The sequence below is a fragment of the Acipenser ruthenus genome, chromosome 16 (assembly GCF_902713425.1).
Source record: "Acipenser ruthenus chromosome 16, fAciRut3.2 maternal haplotype, whole genome shotgun sequence".
Lineage (NCBI taxonomy): Eukaryota > Metazoa > Chordata > Actinopteri > Acipenseriformes > Acipenseridae > Acipenser > Acipenser ruthenus.
Genome location: NC_081204.1, coordinates 20,284,849 through 20,312,250, shown reverse-complemented (window position 1 = coordinate 20,312,250; position 27,402 = coordinate 20,284,849). Strand labels below are relative to the sequence as shown.

The 27,402-nt window shown below is 40.2% G+C and overlaps 1 protein-coding gene across 1 annotated transcript in view; it reads left to right on the top strand.

The window, feature by feature from the left end:
• Positions 1-3,218: 3,218 nt before the first annotated feature.
• Positions 3,219-27,402, top strand: part of LOC117412616 (5-hydroxytryptamine receptor 2A-like) — a 192,231-nt gene continuing 168,047 nt past the window's right edge. The window contains exon 1 of the mRNA XM_058989010.1: positions 3,219-3,448. The gene's annotated coding sequence lies outside the window, so the exon portion shown is untranslated. The remainder of the gene's footprint in view (positions 3,449-27,402) is intronic.

The window sequence follows — 27,402 nt, the reverse complement described above, 5'->3', positions numbered from 1 at the left end:
GCTTTAAAGCTCAAACACAAAGTAAATACAATTCATCAGAACAATATCCAAGGGGAGCTGGGACCCCCATTCTTTCTTTTTTGTTTGATTGTTTTTGTTTAGGCTTAAAAAGAAGTGATGAGTAGGAGATCTTATGCCTGCCAGGGAACTAAACTAAACTAGTTTAAAGCATTAAAATGTTTAGATGGTGAAAACGGCTTTTACATTCATTGCAGCATTAAAAAGAAACTCAACAACAAATAGATAAATGTATTTTAGGATCTGTGGTGCATTGGCTTTTGTGTGAAATGTGTCCCGCTGGTACTTATTTCAGTCACACACAGTGGCCGATTTATAATCATATAACAACTGAGTGTTTTCTGTTGCTGCAACTTCAACACAGTATGGACTGAGAGGGGTATTGCTGCAGAACGCAGACTCGCACAGCGTTGCTGTCACAGGCAGCTCACACAGGGTACTGCTGCATGCACAATTGTTGTTACCAAGTTAAGTTCTTACCAGGACATGTTTATATAGCACATCTAACGTTAATAATTCAAATAAAAATTATAAATGGATTAATACGTAATTAGGCCCTGCGAGAGCTACGCTGTGCGAGCCTTCGTTCTGGAGCGATATACTCTTGTATGGACTTGAAGCTTAAACAGTGAAAGTAATGCCCAAGAATTTACTCCAGAACAGCGGTTCTCAAACTTTTTTCCTTCCTCTTGTCTGTGGTACTTTTGGCTGAAATTAAATTTGGTGGATTTGCTATGTTACAGCACGTTCACAAAAAAAAGTCAGTTTTGCATTTATACTTTCAATTCTAAAAACATTCAAATAAATGTTTACTTAATTAAATATGTCTGCTAAAACAGTATCTCATTTACAATAACTCGTTACATAATCTATCTACAATATAACTGCCTCAACTTGGAGAACAACAAAGACGGCCTTATCAGTTACAGTATTTATCGTTCTTATATGGCCCTTAATTTTAAAAACCACTAAACATTTATGATAATTATTTGCTGTCTCTCAGTTTTAAAACTATGGTTCATAACATAACACAGTGGAACGATCACAGTACTACCATGCAGTAATTGTAGGGCAGTATTGCCACGTGTGAAATCTTTAACAATAAAGCTGAAACGAAAATGCTTTTATTTGCTTCGAAATCATTTCAAAGTGGTTAATAGACTAACAAGCACTGGCAAAATCAGCTCAGTTTTATACAGTGCAAAACGTTTTAACGTTTTGTTTTGTTTCTGGACTTTGCGATACCTGCACGATGCCTGCATTGATAATAAGGTGACCAGATTTTTAAGTCCTTAAACTGGGACAGTAAGGAAATATTGTGAATAACTTCCAACGTCAACGCTACGGGGAAGATCTCAGGTTTTTATTTTCACTTTGGCAATGTTTGATCTAATATCATTTTGAAAGTGAATACAGAGACTAATGGTGATATTCAGAGTGGAATCTTTTACTTTCAAAAATGTTTTTGTGAATAAATTATATTATTGTCTTTGTAATGTTATTTCAACACAACAGGTAGTCATTACATTACACAGTAGCAATTCAATAATATCAAATTCTGAGATTCTATTTTATTGCTGATTACTACTGCAAATCTAGTCCCTTTTCTGCCTAAGGAACTGCATCTTCTCTCTTTGATTTCCACTTTCCATCTCGCTCTATCTCTGTCTCAGTGCTATCCTTCAGTGTCTAATCTGCAAACCAGGCCTTTCCTGCATAAAAACATTACATATCTCAATATTTCTATTTATGAAATGGTTACTTCATAGAATTTTTTTTAGATATTGAATTTCTTATCATTTAATGTGACATGGTATTTGTTCTGTATATGTTTTCTATCGCAGTTTCTGATTGGATCATTGTTTTTCTTCTATTAAACTAAAAGCTATCATACCTATGCAACAGATGGCATTAATCTTAAATATGAGTACTCCATTGTCTCTATTCATTAAACTTTGCAGGATAAAATATACATTTAACACAAAAATAAAAATAAGGGCTCACCAAATTAAAAAGAGATGCCTCTAAGCGGTATCGGTGCTATGTTACAATGGACCCCATACACCATTAGCTGAACTATATTTGGGCACATGAATCTTGCACTGAAGGAAACAAAATGTTCATATATCACAATTGTGATTCAGAGCGATTTAATCTTCCTTGATAAGGCCTATAATTTTAGGGATGTTAAAAAGTTTTAAAAGTAGGACAACAACAACAAAAAAATTGCCTTATGTGAACATTGTTTTTTCAATAAAGATATTCGGTTTTTGAGTTAAATAAAAACAAACATATTTGCCTCAAGTGAAAATTAATGTTATTCAATAAAACATTCAATTCTTGAGTTAAATAAAATGTTATTTATTTAATTATTCTTCACAGAATGTGTTACATAAAAATAACTGTCCTACAGTAGCACGTGCAGTTTACACTGCCTCTGGGTCATCAATTCCAGATTTTTTAAATCCATTGATTGCAGTGATGATGGTTTTCCAGCAAATTGGCTTCATCACTGCCATTCTCGTATCCACTTTGATATTGAACACATTATTTATCTTGTCCACCAGCGCGTCTTTATTTTCTGTATACCAGTCTTCCAGAAGGCGGGATCGCAACGAGTACTGTACGCAACCCTCTGATTGGTGGACTGGAAGTATTATTGGCGATCCAATCAAAATAGCCAATAAAGCACAAATAAAGTATCTGTCCGTATAGCATAGGTTAAGATGTGCGCTGTAATTTAAATAAATAAATAAATAAATAAATAAATAAAACCTGGGACCTCTCAGTCCGAGCCCAGCCCCCCCCCCCCCAGTTTGAGAACCACTTCTAGAAGAGCTGACAACGCGTATTGTCTGTGCTAACAAAATTAAACAAGTAACTTGCAACAATAGGCTAGCTCTTGTAATATTTCACATTTATATTTTATTTTTCTTCAGAAGACATATGAGGTGACAAGTGCAGTACTGTAGCCAAATTATAATGAAAACAATAAACAAATATGTAACTTCGCCAGCATGTCTAAAAGAGGTGAGGTCTTGCGGTACTGACCTGCTCCTTTAACGTTAGTCACGCTCTTGATTGGTCGCGTCTACACCATACTGTCTATAGGCAGCGGTGTTGTGGTATTTGAAGCCCCTCCTGTTTCCCGGAGCAGGGCTCCCGTGCATCTTTACCCCCAACCTCCTGACTGTCAGCACTCTTGTGAAGATGCTTGCAGTCACACCGCGCTTCACTATGCGCGAATAGCTCCTGCTCAAGGAAGCAGCGCCTTCTCTTAGTGCGTGTCAGTGACACATTCAGCTTCAGTGTTCGAAAGAAAAAGTAGGAGAACGGACAGCGGGAGGATCCCCATACCAGCAATTATTACACTGAAGAAAAGTACTGCAGGACGAGGACCCATGAATTTAAAAAGCACGTTCCCGAACAGGTATGTGGTACTGCAATAACTCTTGAATTATAATCTTTGATTCGGATACTGTTTATGTACAGGTAGGAATTATAGATGTGCTGTAACACAGGCATGTGTGTTTTGGGTCTTGTGTGATTATTATTATTATTATTGTTGTTGTTGTTGTTGTTGTTGACAATGCGTTTTGTTAAGAAGCTACCTATTTGTTAAAAGAAAGCTATTTTGTAAAGTACGTTTATTTTAGTCATACTTCTACTTTATAATTCTACCTCTGGCTCTTGTTCTTCTGCGAGCTGCAGTGTTCTGTTGTATGAAATGATGTAGTATTGAAAGATGTTCTAATAGGTCTTTGGAGCAATTTTTTGACTATACAAAGAACTTGGTTATATTATATCCTATTACTTTTTGCTCAGGTGTCCACTTTAGTTAAAACTAACTGTGATGTTGTTTAAATTGGACATTAACAGAATCACAGTTCATTAAAATAAAAGCAATGTTACTTGTTTTCTGTCAATGTTGTGATTAACTGTCTGGAGTCGGTAATGTATTTCACCATGACGCAATGGGTACATGACTTGAAAGTTAAGACTGCTGTTAATAGTAGAAAATACTTTGAGTAGTCTGGAATTACAAGCCTGTTCATCTGTCTGAAGGCAGATCTGTACGAGTTTAAAGGGAAAGTATCTCCTACCTAAGACTTTAAAAAAAATCATCCTGTTTACGAGAAAGTCATACGTAGGAGATCTTTTTTTTGGCACTAGGACGCTTCCTTATGCACCTGCTAGAAACGGCAATATAAACGTGACGTGCTCCTGGAATCTAGAGACTGTACTGATGTGCCCTATATTTTAAGGCAGATGTTACTAACAGTAGGATTTTTAATGGCACAAAGGCAGCTGATTGCACTGCTGCCAGTAACTGCACAAAACACATTTTTTAATTTGAATTCCCTTTATATAAACTTAAGGCCAACAACTATTTCTCTTTAGTCAGTCCAGATGTTAATCTACTGGTAGTAGTCTTTTTGTGGTTTCTTACAGTCAGATAAGGTATGTTTTCTATATGTTTTAGTCACTCTGAATTTTAACAATTTTTATTTCACAAGCACAGGCATACCTTTGTATCAAATCGGCTTTGTACAGCTTATGAGAGTCGGCAATAGGTTTTTATGATGTTTTATATTGATCTTGTTGTGAATTTGTATGTTATTATAATGTAAAAATTGTAATGTTTGCTATGGTGTAATTTGTATATGTTAAACTCAATTTAGGGATGTTACTAAAGCATTTCATGAATATCCTTTCCAAGTAAAGAACTGAAAAGAAAACCTGGCACCTAATTGTTCTTTGTGACTTACCTGGCATTTTATTTTTGTAGAGTACAGTGTCTACAAAAGACATAAAGAACAATAGCCAGCATGTAGGCAAGCTAATTTTGTAAAGGTTGTAGTCCTTGACATGAACAGTGAAGTTCTCTCATCACTGGCCTCAGCTAATGAGGGGCAGGCTCTCTGGTATATGATGATTTTCCTCTTCTCTGAAATTACATTGCCCGGATTTCTAAAACGCTAATTTATGAAACTGTATTCAATGGAACTGGATCTTAATACCCTCATCCTAAAAATGCACAACCATACATCTTCACACACCTCTGTATTCCCCTGTAAGGGTTAATAAAACCCCCAGGAGGAGCAGGAATAACACAGTTACAGGAAAGCATTTGGATCTATAGACGTCCATGTCTTCATCTTTCATTTGACTCTGCTGTTGTAGACGTCCATGTCTTCATCTTTCATTTGGATCTGGCAGTGTTTTGGATCTGCAGTATTTATTGATTACTGACTTTTTCTCAAGTGGACAGATGTCTCGCCATCTCAACTGGCTCAGCATCCTGTCAAGTTCATTATGAACGGGGTTCAATATGTGCTTTTTTTTTTTTTTAGAAATTCTGTAGAGCTGAAGTGGTTGTTGCTGAATAGAAGATCTAGTGACTGTAAAAACGTGTTTAATAATGCAGTGGTTGTTCATATAATTTCCTTTTATATTTGCTGCATGGGGCATTACTTGGATGTTAACTAAATGCATTTAGATTTTGTCAGTATCAGAGTCCCCTACACTGACCCCTACAAACAATTATAGAATGGCTTCAGAGTAGGTAGTACAGTAATCCGTCGCATATCCGACTGTGGTGGGACCAGAGTAAGGGCGGATATGTAAAAAGGCGGATAAATGAATCCTGTTTTTAAATACCATTATACACAGCTGTAACAATTACTATATTCACACAATTATTGTTTTGAGATTCAGCTTTTATTAGGGAGCTCCCCTAAATCCCTTGTTTAGAAAGATACTGTTCAGGATATTAATGCTTGTGACAGAGTAGCTGTCTGCCGTGTGGGTGCATGCATTTGCTGCTGAGTGACAGGCAGGAGATCGAGACAGAGGTTGAAGTTGATAAGCCAATCAAGCAAACAGGATTTATTTACGTATCAACACAATGAACAGCTCACGGAGCACATGCAACACAGTGTACGAAAACTTTGGTGGGATCTACAATCTGTGAACTAATCTTCTATGTTCAATAATAAACTAATGTTTAGAAGAGCTTGATCATGGCGGATTTATGTACTACATCATTCCTGGGACTTAGTTTGAGTGGAAACAGGTGCCTCTTGCCCAGTGTTGGAAGTTTCTTTGATTTGCTGTTTGTACAATGCATTGCACAGGCCTCAGGGTGTGATCCATCATGACTAGTGGTGGTGTTTTTTTTAATTTATTTTGCTAGTATTGCCATTCCTGGAACACCCAGGAAACTGTCTTGATGGACGCTGGCCAATGTAGTCAATGCAGCCACTTCGCTGAGGGAGGAACTGTGTGACTGTGGCTGAACAGTCGCTTACAGCTCAGACACATCGTATTTAGACTAGAGGATCTCATAATGATATTGCAGACTGAGATTTTCTTACTTTACTTGCAGTCTCTCCTTTTTGGCTCGTCAGTGTGTAAGGTAACGTACATTTGTTACTCAACCATCTCCTTAATACAAAGTGCCTGAATCTCTTTTTTAAAACAGCAGTGGATATTATCATGGACATGTTGAAACTATTTTTCACAGTTCTTTTAATTCATTGCTCCCTTAATTTAAGTGTAGCGCTCGACAGAAATATCCTCTAGAAGCTATTTTAAAGGTCTGAAGCTTAACATAATACTGTAATTCTGATTTCTTTTTTGGTAATGATTTTAGAGTTCAGAGTTCAGAGATAAGAGTGTACTCTAAAAAACAAATGGATAGTTTAAGTGGCAGTGGGTCAATGCTGGAGTACTAGTCAATGTGACAGCCTCTCAATACAATGTTGAGTTTAGAAATAAAGTGAAAAATCCCTTATATTTGTGTTGATATTACTCAACTTTTAATAAGATTACATTTTTTTTCATGACTCATCAGTCAGAAGCCTGAACCAATAAGAGAGCATACTCTTCACTGCTGGACCATTCAGTGTATCTCTTTTGAAACAAACCCTGCCCCCAAAGAAAGAGGCCAAACCAATGGGGAATCCAATTTGTGTCATGAAAAAAATATGTTCTTACTGCATTTGGAATTCCACACATGTGTTGATAACACCTAGTACACCTAGAAGATGACAGGCTACATATGAGACTTTCATTCTAACGTTGCTTGCTGTGAAAGCAAAACGCTCCAGGCTCTGGCCGCTGTTATGCAATAGGTTTCTTGTTAATTCTTCTGTAATAATCCATATTGAAGGGCTCCACACTGATTCTGTTTGTAAGTGTGACATTCAGTCTCACCACCTGTATTTGATTTTGTACCAAACTGAGATTCTTGGGTACATTTGTATTACATTTCATCCATAGTTTACTCTTCTGTGCACTCTGCCTCATCAGGAACCGGATCTTATTGGCTTTCTAGTTTGTTTTTGTTCTCTAAATGTAAATAAAATGTTTCATCTCTTTGCACCTTTATTCACTTTGTCACCTGTTACAAAATGTTTCTTCAGCTGCAAATGTTTTTGTTGTTGTTATTTTTTTTATAGTGATGATGCACATACTGTAAAGTAAGAGATTATGTTTTCCATATGGACTTTGAGGTTGCAAACATAGCTACATCAAAAGCAGTTTTTAAAATAGTAAAATTGCACCTTTAAATGAGATACTGTAAATGTATAAGTATAAGTATTATATGAGTGAAATAAAATCGATTTTTTTAATGACCTCTTCAAAGATGACAAACCTTATTCATTGAATGCTAAATCAATATATCAGATGCACATTAGATATTGGTGGGTGTGTGTGTGTGTGTGTGTGTGTGTGTGTGTGTGTGTGTGTGCATGCGTGCGTGTGCTTAACTAAACAACCGGCCTGAAACAACAGATCTAAACAACTGGTTTCAGGATGTTTTTGTAGATTCAGCTGTGTAATTAAAATTAATAAAATAAATAAACTAATGAATTCAAGTGCTGCTTAAATCTGACAGGCAAGTGAGGTGGGGAAGCATATAAGCGCTGCACTCCGCACTGAATTTGTGCACAGTGGACCTGTGCAACACTGATATTCCTCCCAACTATCAGCATTGAGGTTGAAGAGAAGAGAAAACAATAGAGGATCATGCAGAGCACAAACAACAGAATATAACACAAGTACTGTAATGTATTTCAAACTAATTATATAAACTCTACTATTCGTACATTATTTTCAAACAGTGTTTGCCAAGTATAAATACTGGAACTGGTTTTATTCTGCTTGGATTAAGCTTTTATATTGATTTAGTTAAGTTAAATAAAAGACTGCATGCAAACAAAGTCATTGTGTGTCAGTTATTATTATGATTTATTTCTTAGACACCCTTATCCAGGGCGACTTACAATTGTTACAAGATATCACATTATTTTTATATACAATTACATTATATTTTTATATACAATTGCCCATTTATACAGTTGGGTTTTTACTGGAGCAATCTAGGTAAAGTACCTTGCTCAAGGGTACAGCAGCAGTGTCCCCAACCAGGGATTGAACCCACAACCCTACGGTCAAGAGTCCAGAGCCCTAACCACTACTCCACACTGCTGCCCTTACAGTTACAGTAGATACTGGCAGTCTTGCATTTCATAAAAACACAATTTATCTTTCTGTTTATCAAACATTATTATTGTTTGTTTATTTAGCAGATGCCTTTATCCAAGGCGACTCACAGAGACTAGGGTATGTATCAGCAGCAAAGTCACTTACAACTACATCTCACCTGAAAGACAGAGCACAAGGAGGTTAAGCGACATGCTCAGGGTTCCATAGTGAGTCAGTGAGTGAGCCAGGATTTGAACTGGGGACCTCGTGGCCCTTTTCTTTAACCGCAGGACCACACAGCCTCCTATCTACCAGCAGCAACGCACATGTTTAAAGTATATTGTATATGCTCTGTGCAGGTGTATACTCAAATGCATCAATGGTGGAGTTTCCAGGCGGGTTTGTTTTAGCTCGAGACATTTGCTCGAGAAAAATGTCTCGTACAAAATGCTTTTTCGGGGTTCCATTCGCTCCACTTATTTTACTCGAAAAACACGGCTTTACACCCGACGTCATGCAAATGAAGGGGAAAGGTGGGGGTTGATATGTTAATTAGCTATCCGTAAAGTTCTCATGCTGTTTTCGTAGATGGCTTGTGAAAATGTTGTTTCCATGCGCACACAGGGAGCTGGTACAAAAGAGAATCTAAGCTGCGATTTCTAAATACCTAGTGTCTGGTTGTTTAATAATATGTTTTACTGCTCTTGCCCAATTTGTTTTTCAAATGTCATTAGTGGGGTGGCTGAAAATCGGCGGAGACGTTATATATATTTCCCTTTCATTCAGGCATGTAACAGGGGGAGACATGTGCTGACTCTTCTGATGTGTTCATAGTGCTGCAGGGAGAGGGCAGCAGCTTGTCAATGTCCACCTGTCAGTCATGGCAGTGACACGGAGAGGTGGGAGAGTGGGTGTGTGGGCTTTCCTCCGATCTGAGTGGCTGAGAGGCGGGTCTTGGGGGAATTGCTGGCCCTATAAGTTAACATTCTGCTGTTCCCTCAGGTCTGCCCTCTAAGACGTAAAAGGCGTGCGGAAGCGCTGGAGTAAAGGCTGCGGGGACGGAAATCCCAACAACCAGCTAAGAAAAAGACAAAAAAGAAAGAAGTAGCGGTAGCGGGGAAAACCTTGGGCAGCCCCGAAAACAGAGTATAGCAGGCTGAGGGAGCCGCTAGTGTAGGACGGAGACCCGGGCCGTGCGGGTAGCGACGGTTGGGGTTAAGCTGCCGAGCGCAGCACCTTTTATTTGTAGTTTTGTTTACTGTGTTTTATTTTTCCTGTTTCTTTCGCCTTTTGATTATTGTTTTGTTTATCCACCTGTATCCTGTACCGCCCCGGTATAGTTGTGGCTCTGTCGATACCATAGTTGGTATGGCAGACCACAGACAACAGCGCCCTCTGCGGGCTGAAAGGAAATTACGTTCCTATAATAAAACTGGGCACCTGTGCGGTGTTCCCAAATTACTTCTCTGTGTCCTGTGTGTCAGTGAATTACCCACCACCCTTCCACAGGCAATACAGCATATAGGGGATCAGGTTATGCAGCGTATACTACTTCCCTGGCTTATTTAACCCTACCTGTCTGGACGGCTGACAGCTGCTAAGGAAGGATTCAACACCACACTTGAGCAAAAACGGCTAGTGGGCACTTGAGGTGGCGGATACTGATGAAACGGACTGAAGTGCAGCATGAGTTCGCTCCCAAAATTGCCACTGCCTGCTGTTTCCTGCACAAACTCTTGTCAACAACAAAATGAAGTATTCAGGAATCAGTGGCTGCCTGTGAGAGAGACAGGGGGAAGGTTACCTCAGCCGCCAGTTTCAATTGGACAGCAGCGATCTGAGGAGGCTCGTGCTGTCAGAGAAGAACACTAGCCTACAGGTTCCCACTGTCTCTCACTTAGTGGCAATTTCAGAAAGTCAGAAACAGTGACAGTGATGTTTTAGCATCGGGCACACTCTGCTGCAGCAAACCACAACTCAACTGCCGCTATTTATTTGAACAATGTAGCACGACTCTCGCAATAGAGATCTCGCTAAAAAGACGCAACACGTATTTAAATGAGTATATTGCAGCTTTTTTGATTAACATATTTTCTTATAATACATATGACAAAATGTATACTTTGCTAAGTGTCGCAACAAAAATGCAAATTGCGGTATGTTTGCACTGCGACTGCCCAATCTTAGTACACATACCCCTAAGTCACTAACAAAATAATTCCATGAATCTTGACTGTGTTGCTCTTGTATTAACTACTGGTAGGCTTGCATTTAATAAAAACACATAAAAGCAACTCTCCTTCTGGAATGCCCAGTGAAGACTGTCCACTGCATAGCCGGGACTCAAGCATGTGTGCCTCACCCTGCACACCATGCAGGGGTTATTACCAGGGGTGCACTCCACTCGAAATTAAACAACGGTTTGTGTGCTTAAAGCATGCCATTGTTGCCCTTTCAAGGTGTTTAATTAATACATTACTGCTGTATCTGACAGGGAATAGTGTGTGCTAGTTTATCATGGGCTGTTTAGCAACCAGCTGGGATAGAACAAATGTTTCCAACCTGTGCTTCGTAAGCAAATCTCTGGGGTCCCTGAAATTTCTCAAAAAGCATGTACTGCACCCCCAAACCTCAGATCTGTAAACTCAGTCTGTGCCTCCACGCCTTCTGAGTTATCTGTCAATAATTCTGTAGATATTTGAAATTCATTGCTAAAATATAACAACATTTTACAGAAAAGTTATGCATTGTGTCTCAACATAAACAGCTGATCCCAGACTACATAACCCAAAGTAACATTGGATAGTCCAAGATTAGTGCTAACCAGGGTCTGTGAAACCAGCTGTGAATGTACTGATACTATGATAGTGAAAATTGATAGCACTGGAGAGAGACACCCCGTATCTGAAAGGGAACTTGTTGGATGATGCAGAAGGCTTTAATAGTCTCTTGCATTGCTTTACCAGTGAACTCTGCAATCGTTGCTCAATCATTGTTGTCATAGTGTGAATTAGCGAGCTACAGTGAGGTAGAAAGGAAAACCATTGCAGTGAAAGGATCAAAGCCATCTAATGGAAATAGTGGTATGTTGTAGCACTGTATGCCAAACTGGGGTTTGGGGGGAGTGGGGCTTGCAGCACACACAGAAATATTCCCTCCCAAACATATTTGAGAGCAAGTGCTAGGCAGCTTTTTCATATCGTTATAAAAATAATAACATATACTGTACGTAACAACAGATTATTATCCTTCAACCTTAATTTTAAGAACACAAAAAAGAACAAATTGTACTTTTGAAATTGGATTCTCAAGCACTTGTCAGCAGACTTTTCATTCATTGGCTTCAGTCTATTTCACCTATTAGCCGTGATAAAGCTTCAACTGAGTTAAGCACTTGTGTCTGCGTCTGGTAATTCTCTAGGTGTAGGGTGCTAAAAGACAGTTGCTCACACAAGTTCCAATTTGGTATGTACGCTTTCTTTCTGTTTCGATGGGGGTACTGTGACAATTAAACAAGCTGCATTGTACCAGTTGATATGCAATAAATGTGCATCACAGCGATGTCTTAGAAAAACATGTAACAGCCTGAGTATTTGTGTTAATTACTTTTTTTTTTTAAAATATGTTTGTAAATAGGGAACACTTTGTATAATTTCATTACTCTTAAAGAACAACAACAATGCTACACAGTATTGTACATGTATTATTATTATTATTTATTTCTTAGTAGACACCCTTATCCAGGACGACTTACAATTGTTACAAGATATCACATTATACATTATTTCACATTGTACAGATATCACATTATTTTATTTTTTTTACATACAATTACCTATTTATACAGTTGGGTTTTTACTGGAACAATCTAGAAAGTACCTTGCTCAATGGTACAACAGCAGTGTCCCCCACCTGTGATTGAGTCCAGAGCCCTAACCACTACTCCACACTGCTGCCCATGTCATTCAAAGTCACCGATATGTTTCCCTTATGTATGAAAAAGTTACTGTCTAAGTAATGGATGGATCTTTTAGAATGTCTTAAAGCGCCAGGGAATCCCCTTGGATTGCATTAACCGTGTATTTTTAGGGGTAATCGCAGGATAACCACAGGTAGATGGTAATGCAATGCAGGGTGATTACCCAGTGCTATAAAAGGCTTTAAAATGTCCTGGTATAGGTTCATCAAACATCCCCTGTGTAGGTATATGAAAGGGAGAAGAAAGGGTGTGAGTCGACCAGGCAGAGCGAAGCAATCTCAGTTTGTATTTGTAGGATTTTGTAGTTTAATTGTAATTGAGATTTATGTCATGGTATGGCATTGAGTGGGAGTAGGAGCTGGGGTGAAAGCTAAGAGATAGCAGGCTGGGAAGGGTGTGAAGAGACACATTATTATGCAGCCTGTGTTGGATGCCCTGGAGATGGTGTTTATAGAACTATTAACCTCATCGACACGGGCCGGAATCTGCAATGGCAGTGTATCACACAACGCTGCCAACTGTACTCTCACCCTTTAACCTCGGCGATCAGCTTTTAGATTCAAGTCACAGCACCAACGTAACAGGGTGGAGGCTAGCTGCGAACGGGCGACCTTAACCACTGTGCAAAAGAGCCAGGCTCCAGAATCTGTATAGGAGGGCATCACACAACTCTGCCCATTACACATGATCATAATGTAAAGCAAAGAAATAGCTGTACACTAAATAACCTACTCGCTTCATTGGGGCCCTCACATGCAGTGCAGCTCTCTTGCAGTTCCACTTTAAAAAGTAGATTAAAATCGAGTTAACTTGAACTATAAAACATCTGCAACTTCATACTGATTTACACTGTAAATTAAGAATGTTTTGCTCTATTGTGGTTCTTTTGCATCTGCTATAATCACAGCAGCTAAAGTGAAAGAGAATCTATTGTTGCAGGAACACCTGTCATTCATTTTCAGTGTAATGCGTTTTCATTGTAGCCTATTCCTATTCAACATCACTTCTATTTCAGTTCAGTCACGTACGCAAAAAATTAGAACAAACAGATGGGCAGGAATAATCAGATGATGTACGGAGAAGCAGACAAAATAAGCATACATATGACATGTGTGACAAGCAGGGGGAATGGGCAAGAAGTTGTCAAGTATTGTTGGTAATGATGGTGGAGAGAGAAACAAAAGGAGCACAGAATTCCTAAGAAGAAGTGATTGAATCTGACATTGATTGAATCAGACATTGCACATACCTAGAAAACCGCTTGTCCGATAGGATACAACTTGTGAGTGCCTTTACAGAGGGCTGGTATGCACACTCATATAGTCTTGTTGTTCTTTTCTTTCTGTGGTCAGAATTGCTTTGTGCAGTTGACCCTGGGTTTTATTGTAATGATCTGGACACCAGCAGATCGAAAGGTCTATATTTAGGTCCACTACCACTACAGTTCGGAAGTTTGTGAAAATAGATGCAATCCGCAGTACCCTCGTCCCTGTATTATTTGTGTATTATGATTTAAATGGATTGTTTTGTGGTTATTTAAAGGAATGGTTTATTGTTGTTCAGCAGCATGGATGGGGTTAAAATTCCCCATCCAGCTAAACACGTGTGTAATGCGCTGTGGATTGCATCTATGCTCACAATCTGAACTGTGGTGGTAGTGGACCTGCTCCTGAACTGCCCCGATATCAAATCGTACTGGGTTTTGTATTTGCTCTTATTAGGACTGAAGTCATTGTATTTTGTATCTTGCTCTTAATTGTACTGTAATTCTTGATATGTATTTTTTGTATACAACTGTAAGTCGCCCTGGGTAAGGGCGTCTGCTAAGAAATCAATAATAATAATAATAATAATAATAATAATAATAATAATAATAATAATAATAATAATAATAATAATAATAATAGTAATAATGTGGCCACCTCCCAAATGAATTCATTACTAATTTGGAGATGGCCATGTATATAAAAGCACATCAGCCGCTCACAAAGAGAAGAGAGGGGGTAGTAGAGAAGGAGAAAGAAGGAGATAGTGCGGAGAGAACGAAAACTAAAACAACAATTGTTACTCGTTAAACGCGTTTGTCTGTTTGTTTTGGCCAACATTTTGTTTGGTGACAGTATTTGGTTTCTGTCTGTTTAAGTATTTGATGTGTTTGTTTAAATAAGACTCACCCCGCAGTCCTGGTGTGTGTGTGTGTGTGTGTGTATTTCCTAGTCTGTGACGTCACCCCCCAGCCATCCTGCCACAGGTCCTATCACTACAAAGACACTCATATACCAGAAGTGTCAGTCACTTCATTGATCTAAACAGTGGCGTATCTACAGTATATACTGTCCCTTAAGTCTTTATAAGAAGACTGTGTGCGTGAGTCTCTAGAGTATTTATAAGAACACAGTGTGTGTGCGAGTCTATTTAAAGTATTTATAAGGCAGTGTGTGCAAGTCTATTTAGAGTATTTATAAGGCAGTGTGTGTGAGTCTATTTAGAGTATTTATAAGACAGTGTTTGTAAGTATTTAGAGTATAAGGCAGTGTGTGCGAGTCCATTTAAAGTATTTATAAGGCAGTGTGTGTGAGTCTATTTAGAGTATTTATAAGGCAGTGTGTGTGAGTCTATTTAGAGTATTTATAAGGCAGTGTGTGTGAGTCTATTTAGAGTATTTATATGGCAGTGTGTACAGGTCTGTTTAGAGTATTTATAAGACAGTGTGTGCGAGTCTATTTAGAGTATTTATACGGCAGTGTGTGCGAGTCTATTTAGTATTTCTACCTCTATTTAGATCAATTGAACAGACCGCAGGATTGTCTGTACATACTGACTTAAGACGAGCAGAAATATATATTAGAAATATGTATTTTACTTGGTTTCTGTAATATTTTTGTTAGTTGACTTAATTTATTTTTGTGCACAAGTGTGGCAGAGTGCCCCTTCCCTGTGTGTATTTTTGTGTTTTATGTTGTATGTGGTGTGTTATTGTTGGTGTGTATATATATATATATATATATATATATATATATATATATATATATATATATATATATATAGGTGCACAGAGTATAAATTGGGCTATGCAGCACGAGTGTTGTAAAAATGTATATTTGTATTTAGGCACAGGGATTGCACAATCACTTCACGTGCAGATAGAATGTGTATTAATATGTGGGCACGGGGATTGCACAAATTAGTTCACGTGCTGGGATTCAAGTGAATGATTATTTAGTAATTGAATCCCGGCACAGCTGTATATATAGATGCACATATCACTCACTTGGGGTTGGGTGTTCACAGTGGAGAACGGGAGAGAGAGAGAGAAGAGAAAGAAAGATCAAATATATAAATATAACAGTTGCTTGTTAATGAGTCCATCCACTGTCTGTTTTGTCTGTCTATTTATTTTTGGTCAATATGCCATTTAGTTTTGTGTGCAGTGTTTTGTTTTGTTCAACCTTTTTATTTTACATTAAACTGGCGCATCAGCGCATTCATTCATATCCCAGTACTGCTGTCTGTGCCCACTGTCTTCAGGGTCTGACGTCACCACCAGCCATCCTGGTCACACAAGAAAAGACAAAATGATATGCAAAATGATATGCAAAATGATATGCAAACTGATATGCACAATGATATGCACAATGATATTTACTGGACTGCTTGTGAATCTGGTGCTTTGGCTAGAGGTGCACAGGGGAGCATTCAGTTTGACCCCTTTGCTAATGCAAAGTTTGACTGAATAGTGCAAAAAAACTATGTTCCTTATACTATAGATTTAAAAGCTATTAATGTGTATGCCAAGCATTGATGTTGGCAGCATCATTTGAACCTGGGGCTGTTTCTGTGCTGGAAAAACTGTCTTTGAACGGTTGTGTAAGCCCAGCTTTCTTGGGAACATTGTGGAAATTGAAGAAATCTCTGGGTCTGTATCCTCCCCCGCAGATAATCCAAGCATTTCTGTTATATCTTATCAGACACTGCGGATAAGACTGCCTGAACAGAGTTTCTCAAAACACGTCCACAAGGTAAGAACAGGAATTCAAATGTACGCTGCCATGTGTGTGTAATGGGTTCTTCTGTTGTGTGTTAAACATTTCATTTACCTGGAAGGCTGCTTAGTACCTTGTGATCAAATGTTTTATTAATATTATTTAGCAGAAGTTATCAAGAGCAACAGACTGTGGGGATATACCGTATGAATGTGTCTCGCTGTCTGTTTGTCCGCCTGTCTGTCTCTCACACCCACATTTTCACATGCATCTTGTGAACACAAGAATTAATTCCATGCTTTAAATCAGTGCCTTTAGTACATTTCACCATGATAGTAACACCTAATGTTCTTACTTAATGACATCAGGTCTTAAATAGAATTTCTAATTTGTACAACCGTGACAGGTGATGTACAGCTCTTTGCAAAAAATTGCATCACTTAAAATTTTAAGATTGAGACATAATTAAAATAAAAACTTATATGAACATAATTTAGATCTTTAATTTAACATCATGTAATAAAAAATAAAAAAAATACTAAATGATATTGCAAATGTCTACCGGAAGCCATATACTAGTACAGTATTTCATGTTAGATTTCGAAATGTCACATTTTTCATTAAGTACAGTACTGTGCAAAAGTTTTAGGCAGGTGTGAAAAAATGCTGTAAAGTAAGAATGCTTTCAAAAATAGACATGTTAATAGATTATATTTATCAATTAACTAAATGCAAAGTGAGTGAACAGAAGAAAAATCTAAATCAAATCCATATTTGGTGTGACCACCCTTTGCCTTCAAAACAGCATCAATTCTTCTAGGTACACTTGCACAAAGTCAGGGATTTTGTAGGCATATAGTCAGGTGTATGATTAAACAATTATACCAAACAGGTGCTAATGATCATCAATTCAATATGTAGGTTGAAACACAATCATTAACTGAAACAGAAACAGCTGTGTAGGAGGAATAAAACTGGGTGAGGAACAGCTAAACTCAGCTAACAAGGTGAGGTTGCTGAAGACAGTTTACTGTCAAAAGTCATACACCATGGCAAGACTGAGCACAGCAACAAGACACAAGGTAGTTATACTGCATCAGCAAGGTCTCTCCCAGGCAGAAATTTCAAGGCAGACAGGGGTTTCCAGATGTGCTGTCCAAGCTCTTTTGAAGAAGCACAAAGAAACGGGCAACGTTGAGGACCGTAGACGCAGTGGTCGGCCAAGGAAACTTACTGCAGCAGATGAAAGACACATCATGGTTACTTCCCTTCGCAATCGGAAGATGTCCAGCAGTGCCATCAGCTCAGAATTGACAGAAAACAGTGGGACCCTGGTACACCCATCTACTGTCCGGAGAAGTCTGGTCAGAAGTGGCCTTCATGGAAGACTTGCGGCCAAAAAGCCATACCTCCGACGTGGAAACAAGGCCAAGTGACTCAACTATGCACGAAAACACAGGAACTGGGGTGCAGAAAAATGGCAGCAGGTGCTCTGGTCTGATGAGTCAAAATTTGAAATATTTGGCTGTAGCAGAAGGCAGTTTGTTCGCCGAAGGGCTGGAGAGCGGTACACGAATGAGTGTCTGCAGGGAACAGTAAAGCATGGTGGAGGTTCCTTGCAAGTTTGGGGCTGCATTTCTGCAAATGGAGTTGGGGATTTGGTCAGAATTAATGGTCTCCTCAATGCTGAGAAGTACAGGCAGATACTTATCCATCATGCAATACCATCAGGGAGGCATCTGATTGGCCCCAAATTTATTCTGCAGCATGACAACGACCCCAAACATACAGCGAAAGTCATTAAGAACTATCTTCAGCGTAAAGAAGAACAAGGAGTCCTGGAAGTGATGGTATGGCCCCCATAGAGCCCTGATCTCAACATCATCGAGTCTGTCTGGAATTACATGAAAAGAGAGAAGCAACTGAGGCTGCCTAAATCCACAGAAGAACTGTGGTTAGTTCTCGAAGATGTTTGGGCCAACCTACCTGCCGAGTTCCTTCAAAAACTGTGTGCAAGTGTACCTAGAAGAATTGATGCTGTTTTGAAGGCAAAGGGTGGTCACACCAAATATTGATTTGATGTAGATTTTTCTTCTGTTCACTCACTTTGCATTTTGTTAATTGATAAATATAAACTATTAACATGTCTATTTTTGAAAGCATTCTTACTTTACAGCATTTTTTCACACCTGCCTAAAACTTTTGCACAGTACTGTATATGGAAAACTACAAAGCGGTATGTAATTCAATATGTTAACATAACATTATTCGGCAGGTTTTATTTGATTTATGAAGCAAAATGAGTTACATAATTCTATGGGGTGATGCAAAACCTTTGGCCATAGCTGTACAGTATGTTACTGTGTGGCAATGTGCTCCGCCCCTGTGTGCATTTCTGTGTTGTATGTTGCGTGTGGTGTGTTAATGTTGGTGTATAGTCGTTGGTACACGGGATATAAACGGGTCTGTGTTTCACGTGTATTTAAAAATGTATAATTGTATTTAGGCACGGGATTGCACATCACTGCACGTGCATTTAATGAATTCACGTGCTGGGATTCAAGTGAATAATTAATTAGTAATTGAATCCCAGCACAACAGTATAAATAGATGCACATTTCATTCACTCAGGGTTGGGTGTTCGTGAGTGGAAAACGGGTGAGAGAGAGGAGAAATAAAGTGAAAGATAAAGGTATAACAATTGCTACAGCGTGCTGGAAGTGCCAGCACGGTACTTGTTTAAACGTTCGTCCGCTTGTTTTGTGTGTTAGTGCGTTTTGTTTATATATTTATTTTGGCGTAAGTGCCGTGTCCTGTTTTGTGTTTAAAACCTTTTTATTTTGCAATAAACTTTCTGAACGCTACCATTGCTTCTCAGTTTCACTCACCACTACTGTCTGTCTGTGTTTCTTCCGGGTCTGACGTGTCACCACTCAGCCAGCCTTGTGACATACTGCCATGCTTGTTCTGATGCATATTCCTTGACTGGCTCATGCTTTACATTAGCATTGTTTTGTAATCCCCCATTTGTCATTTCGGTTTAAGATCTGTTCAAATCCTCTTTATTCATAGGGCTGATACTGAATACTGCACATGCCACACTCCTAAATGTGTATACAGTAGCTTGAAGAATGGCAGGCAGTAATACACTGTATATAACCATTTAATCAGAGGGAACTCAGGAAGCAATGAATTACAGTTTGTTTCCTATCATTTGTTATGTTTTATTACAGTTTCTTTGTATGGACGTTTACCTCTATATTAGGAACGAAGCCCAAAATCATTCTGCAGTAGTAATTCAAAATAAACACAGTATTTTTAAGGCATTGCAGGCTTCCATTGTCCCTGGCTCTAGTATGTGTTGCGTTATTTTAATCTCAGTATTTTAGTTTTTAGAGCAATATTTTAGTATTTTAGAGCAACTAGAATTCAGACTGATCTGTGTGTTCCCTTATGAAAGTCAACCATAGTAAAATCACAGCAGCGTGTAGCACAGTGAAAGCACTGTAAAGCACAGGTATACAGTGCAAGGAGGCTGTGTGGTCCAGTGGTTAAAGAAAAGGGCTTGTAACCAGGAGGTCCCTGGTTCAAAGCCCGCCTCACTCACTGATTCATTGTATGACCCTGAGCAAGTCACTTAACCTGTTTTGGGTGAGACGTTGTTGTAAGTGACTCTGCAGCTGATTCATAGTTCACACACCCTAGTCTCTGTAAGTAGCCTTGGATAAAGACGTCTGCTAAATAAACAAATAATAATAGTGAGGTATGGTAAATGCATAGTATAACCATGGGAGAAGCTTGCAGAAATAGCGTGGTAAACTTTTATAAGGGCTCAGTTAGGAGGGGGTGGTTAGTTAAGTTCATTCTGACAAATCTGTAACGAGGATTGGTTGTGAAGTGTTCAGCAATGCAGTTAAGCTTGCTAGTTGTCATGAAAAGTGTAAGCTACTGCATGCAGGCAATAAAAATGTGCATTATAAATATCATATGGGAGGTACTGAAATTGAAGAAGGAATCTATGAAAAAGACCTAGGAGTTTATGTTGACTCAGAAATGTCTTCATCTAGACAATGTGGGGAAGTTATAAAAAAGGCCAACAAGATGCTCGGATATATTGTGAAAAGTGTTGAATTTAAATCAAGGGAAGTAATGTTAAAACTTTACAATGCATTAGTAAGACCTCATCTAGAATATTGTGTTCAGTTCTGGTTACCTCGTTACAAAAAGGATATTGCTGCTCTAGAAAGAGTGCAAAGAAGAGTGACCAGAATTATCCCAGGTTTAAAAGGCATGTTGTATGCAGACAGGCTAAAATAATTGAATCTATTAAGTCTTGAAGACCACGCGGTGATCTGATTCAACCATTCAAAATTCTAAAAGGTATTGACAATGTCGACCCAGGGGACTTTTTCGACCTGAAAAAAGAAACAAGGACCTGGTCACAAATGGAGATTAGATAAAGGGGCATTCAGAACAGAAAACTTTTTACACAGAGAATTGTGAGGGTCTGGAACCAACTCCCCAGTTATGTTGTTGAAGCTGACACCCTGGGATCCTTCAAGAAGCTGCTTGATGAGATTCTGGGATCAATAAGCTACTAACAACCAAACGAGCAAGATGGGCCGAATGGTCTCCTCTCGTTTGTAAACTTTCTTATGTTCTTATGTTCTAATGAGGTGACTATCACTTTAAAAATATTACTTCCTTACATACTTGAGTGTCAAGTATCAGTACAATGTTGCAATACAGTGCCACAGTATTTACAACATTTAGTAGAGAGTAAACCACCTGAAAGCTGTAGTCCCACACCCATTAATCATGCATCATTGAATGGTTTGGGGGAGAGGTCCCAGCTTCTCCTTAAGATTCACAGACTGGCTTTGCAGAACAGGGGCCAGGAGACATGAAGAGCAACATGCCCAGATACATGTGTCACATTTAAACTATTTTACACCATGTCTATTCCATGGTAAAACCACAAACTGTTAACATGGTAAGCCTTGATGTCCCATGGTTACCTATTGCTCGACCATGCTAGGTATACAGGGGTTCACATTTAGCGCAATGGCACTAGATTCTAGCGCCAGCAACATTACATTACATGCTGGTGCCCGTAGACATGTTTCATTTATTTATTCATGATAATTTCTCATAGGGTCTGGACTACTCACATGACCCACCCACACAGGAGAGAATGTTTGTGTAGTGTGTTAAGTTTAACATGTTCAACTCTTCATCATCAGATCATTTCAAAACATGGTTGTACATCACATCCAATCATGGAACATAAGCCATGGTGTCCTGTGATGAAACTTGGACTTACTGTACCTTAGAGGTCATTTTCTTAGGGTATGTCAGGATGTGAGTGGTGTGGGAAAGGAGTGAATGTCCAAACAGCAGTTCAGTTGCTAATAAAATGTCTGTGTTTTAATAAAAAGCTCTTCACTCCCTATACCATCCATGGTGTGGGGGTTATATGGTGGGTCAGTCCCAAACAGAAACAACACACAAATTATAATAACACGTTGTAATTCCAACAGTGCACGGAAAAGTGCAGTAGTGTGCAGGGTAGCGGTGCTCCGGGTGGTGAGTGCTGTGCAGGGTAGCGGTGCTCCGGGTGGTGAGTGCTGTGCAGGGTAGCGGTGCTCCGGGTGGTAAGTGCTGTGCAGGGGTAGTGGTGCTCCGGGTGGTCAGTGCTGTGCAGGGTAGCGGTGCTCCGGGTGGTGAGTGCTGTGCAGGGTAGCGGTGCTCCGGGTGGTGAGTGCTGTGCAGGGTAGCGGTGCTCCGGGTGGTGAGTGCTGTGCAGGGTAGCGGTGCTCCAGGTGGTGAGTGCTGTGCAGGGTAGCGGTGCTCCGGGTGGTGAGTGCTGTGCAGGGTAGCGGTGCTCCAGGTGGTGAGTGCTGTGCAGGGTAGCGGTGCTCCGGGTGGTGAGTGCTGTGCAGGGTAGCGGTGCTCCGGGTGGTGAGTGCTGTGCAGGGTAGCGGTGCTCCGGGTGGTGAGTGCTGTGCAGGGTAGCGGTGCTCCGGGTGGTGAGTGCTGTGCAGGGTAGCGGTGCTCCGGGTGGTGAGTGCTGTGCAGGGTAGCGGTGCTCCAGGTGGTGAGTGCTGTGCAGGGTAGCGGTGCTCCGGGTGGTGAGTGCTGTGCAGGGTAGCGGTGCTCCGGGTGGTGAGTGCTGTGCAGGGTAGCGGTGCTCCGGGTGGTGAGTGCTGTGCAGGGTAGTGGTGCTCCGGGTGGTGAGTGCTGTGCAGAGGTAGTGGTGCTCTGGGTGGTGAGTGCTGTGCAGGGTAGTGGTGCTCCGGGTGGTGAGTGCTGTGCAGGGTAGTGGTGCTCCGGGTGGTGAGTGCTGTGCAGAGGTAGTGGTGCTCCAGGTGGTGAGTGCTGTGCAGGGGTAGTGGTGCTCCGGGTGGTGAGTGCTGTGCAGGGTAGTGGTGCTCTGGGTGGTGAGTGCTGTGCAGGGTAGTGGTGCTCTGGGTGGTGAGTGCTGTGCAGGGGTAGTGGTGCTCCAGGTGGTGAGTGCTGTGCAGTGTAGTGGTGCTCCGGGTGGTGAATGCTGTGCAGGGGTAGTGATGCTCCGGGTTTGTTTGCTGGCTCTGTAGCGGTAGCTCCCACATCTCTACTGTTGTATAAAACACAAACACAAACACAAAACACAAACACAGTGCTCTCGCGCGTTACTATTACAGCGTAAGGGGCTGTACTCACGTAGCTGCATCCCCTTTGTACTGCCAAACACCTCCACATGATCAGCACGGCGCCACAGTCTATCCAATCACTGCGTTCCCCCCCAGCTGATCACAATGGAGTTGCTTAGCCGTCTTACAGCTAAGCCCTTTCACCAAGATGACCGACTTCCTGTTCCGTCCTACCATCGAGTCGGCCCATCCTTGTGAAAGCGTACCACCAACCTTACCTAGAAACCACCAACCTTACCTAGCAACTACCAACCTTACCTAGCAACCACCACCCTTACCTAGCGCCCTTCCTGGTCGGGAGGTAGAGTTACAGCTCAGATTCATTCTCTTCCATTCACAGGGTACAGGAGGCAAAACATGATCTTCTTTTTGAGTCTACATATCTGTCCTCCATTTCTAATGCATTGATTTGTTACTACCTTATAGAATCTGCTGGTATCTGGCATTTCAGATTAGAATAGCAATAGACCCACTGTTTGGTCACACACTGAGCACCCCAGTCTGTAAAGGTCAGATCTGAAACAGCTTGTGCTGAATGCAATATTTTCCTTTGTATAAAAAGTCTGCCTGTGAGCGTGTCTTTCTGGCACCCATTGCTGAACCGCCTGACCCAGCTGCCCTAAAACTTCTTTCACCAGGAGGGGTCTTTAAACAGGTCAGTATTTCCCTGCCCCTCATTTTAGTATTTCATTTTCTTGAATGCTGATTCAAGTTAATTTATGTTGTGGTTTATGGTATTTTTCACTTGTTTCTTTTCTGTTGTAAGAAATGAAGACATATAGACCAATGTTTTGTGTAATTCCTTTGTCAGTTTTTCCTCATGATTATTTATTTCTTAGCAGACACCCTTATCCAAGGCGACTTACAGTTGTTACAAGATATCACATTATTTTTACATACAATTACCCATTTATACAATTGGGTTTTTACTGGAGCAATCTAGGTAAAGTACCTTGCTCAAGGGTATAGCAGCAGTGTCCCCCACCTGGGATTAAACCCACGACCCTCCGGTTAAGAGTCCAGAGCCCTGACCACTACTCCACACTGCTCCAAACTCATTAGTGAGTGTTTAAAGTTATGGATGAACTATCCTTCTATTATAGCTGCAATAAACTGAATCATTATTGATGTCACGTCATATCCAGCTGATACAAGCCACATGATACAAGCTGAGGGATATCAGGTAATATGAGATGTTAGCCATCACTGTTATTGATATAATACTGTAACAGGGCAGAAGAGAGCCCTGCACATAGTTAGTGGGGCAGGACAAAGCCCTGCTGTTAAAATGTATTGTGTTGGTTTTAAAAATGAACTTATTGTTTGGTTTGTGTGTTGATGGTGGTTGGCAGGGATGGGGTTAATCCCTGCCAAAAACATGTGAGAATATGGCTGGAGCCTTTTATTGAATTAATGTTTAAGGGGGTTGTAATTGGTACAAGGTGTGTTTTTCTGTGTTCCGGGTGGGAGGAACATGTGTGAGAGAGACAGGAAAAATGAAACAGAAAGTAAAAACAAAGTAAAAGCATTGCTACGTGTGCAGGAAGCACGGTGCTTGTTGGGTGGAGGTATTATTTGTGTTCGAGACTTTGTTTTGTTTAAACCTTTTATTTTGCTCTGTGAGCGTTGTTTTTGTTTATTTTTGTTTAAATAAATATGCGCGCCCAACGCTTTCAACCCCGCCAGTACCTGCCTGTGTCTGTCTGTCAGCTTCCTCGTCTGGGTACGTCACCACTCGAGTTGTCCTGTTACAAATACAAATACCTTTTTCAACATACTGTGAATGTAGTTCAAGGTGACTTTCTGTAGCGACACTTTGCACACAAAAGAAAAAAAAAAGACAAGTCTGTCATTAAAATAAGGGACAGTGAGTTTCAATATGGAGACAATCTTAGAGATCTCCCAACATTAGGACTATTTTGCAGGATCCCACTGTACCTTTTTAAGTAAACCGTGCAGCAGGTGATCTCCAGTTCAGTTCAGTTGAACATTGCTATCTTTGTTTAAAATGTTTAATTTGGAAACTCTGTGAGATGAGATTATTATCTTGTTTTCAGTAATTGTCCAGGAAATACCCAAGCGGCAAAACACATTCCATAACTTCACCCTCTGAGACAATAATACTGGGATGACTATAAAAGGAAAATTTCAAGAGTTCCAGAATGCTTAGGGCTTAACGAAACACCACTAAACAGAAACCAGTTACCCCTGCCCAAATAAACAATTTCCATTCCTTTGATTTATGTTTGCACTATACAGACGTGCTCAGTATAATACTACAATACAGATCACTGATGTTTGTGCACTACATTGTTCTATGGTTGAGGGATCCCAGAGTGGTTCCCCACATGGTGTGCAAGGTGAGTCATGCTGTCAGAGGAGCGCAGGTTCATGCTCCTGGTCTTGCCTGGGGATACATCAGTGAACGTTACATTTGCCCTTGCTCAGTTGTCAGGAGCTACTTAACATAATCTGTTTATAGTGCCCCCTACTGGCCAGGTACATAATGCCTTCAGCAGTCTTACTTTTACAGGGTGTTGACACCTTTAATTTGATATGGTTCTATTAAAACCATTGCATAGCATAGCATCTTACCAGTCAATTAGTTCATATAAACTAAGAGGAAACACTCCTATGCAGTGGTAACATGACGGCCTGGATAGGTAATCAGAACTCTGCAGCAGCTGGAGAGTTTTGTACTGCCCAGTAGTGTAAGTTCAGTTTCAGAAGCAGTTCTGTCAAATCCTGATCACGTATAGATATTTATATAACAAATTGCGTTGTACAAAATATGGCTTCAAATGTGTGTTTAGTATATTTATAAGGATTACAGTTACTGTTTCAGGTGTTTCATTAAATTGAAAATAATCCTTGGATGAGCCAGGGCAATTACTATTGCATCACACGATGCAAAAAGGTTTGTATTCTTGCATTCAATGACACGTAGTCCCAGAAATAACTTTGCAACAGATGTAGCAGCTGCAGGCAAATCCACAAAACCCGTTTCTAAAATCCTATTACAGGGATTATTGGAAACTTCAAAGAGAGTGAGAAGCATGTGGAAACACAGAGGCCTGCAAGTTGAAATCAGGTCAGCTTAGCGTAGCAAGTGGGATGTGCGTCCATAAGGGGCAAACTGCTGACCAATAAACTACACCACACAATGTTTTTAAGAGGAATGGAACCTCTGGAATTACACTTCATGTTTCCCACGTGCAGGCCTTGTCAATAATCTGAAAACCAGAGACAGAGATCACAATTATTCCTCTGTTCCAAGCAGGATTGTTCATTCAGACATACAATGATATAACAAGGATGGCTGCAGGATGAGGACAACGAAATAAGAAAGCAATGAAGTGCTTGGAGCCCCGTGGCAAAGTGGTTTGCATTGCTCAGGTGTAGTGGTGATGTGATTAGGAAACAGAAGACAGACAACAAAGTTCACGATCCAAACAGGTTTTTATTATTGTAATCCTTGTCTGGCGACCACAAAGAATAATCCCAGGCCATACACAGCAATGTGTATTGCACTGTTTCAAAACAACGGGTTGCAGTCCCGAAATAATAAGACACAGTTCGTAATTAATGAAACACAGTATAACACACACAAAGAGACACGATCACATGTCCAGAGTGATTGTTATTGTGCTTGTGGTGAAAATACAATTTATTTGTGTACAATCGTGCAGTGTTGTCCGGGTTTAGTGCTGGCCTGTAGCGACAGCTCCGGATCGTGTTAGCCATCTAATAAATAACAAACAGTACAATTAGAACCGACAAAACAAACAAACACGAAACACTCACGGTAATATTTCACTCGTTCTCTTAACCATAAACAAAGGAACAGATCACCTAGCCACGTCCCCTTTTGTACATTCAGTCACGCCCCCTTGGTTAGCGAGTGCAACTGTTTCTCCTCCAGTCCGTGGTTGCCACATTGCTTTCCCTCTGGGGCAATGACTTAATGTACCGCAGCTGTGCCCCCTTTCTAGATGGCCGACTTCCATCTAACCCTGGGAATTAATTGTCAGGCCATCCAGTCCAGGGCACTCTGTTCCCTTTACACTGCGTCCTCACAGATCGGGAGGGAGATTTTATTATTATTATTATTATTATTTATTTCTTAGCAGACGCCCTTATCCAGGGCGACTTACAATCGTAAGCAAATACATTTCAAGTGTTACAATACAAGTAATACAATGAGAGCAAGAAATACAATAACTTTTGTTCTAGTGTG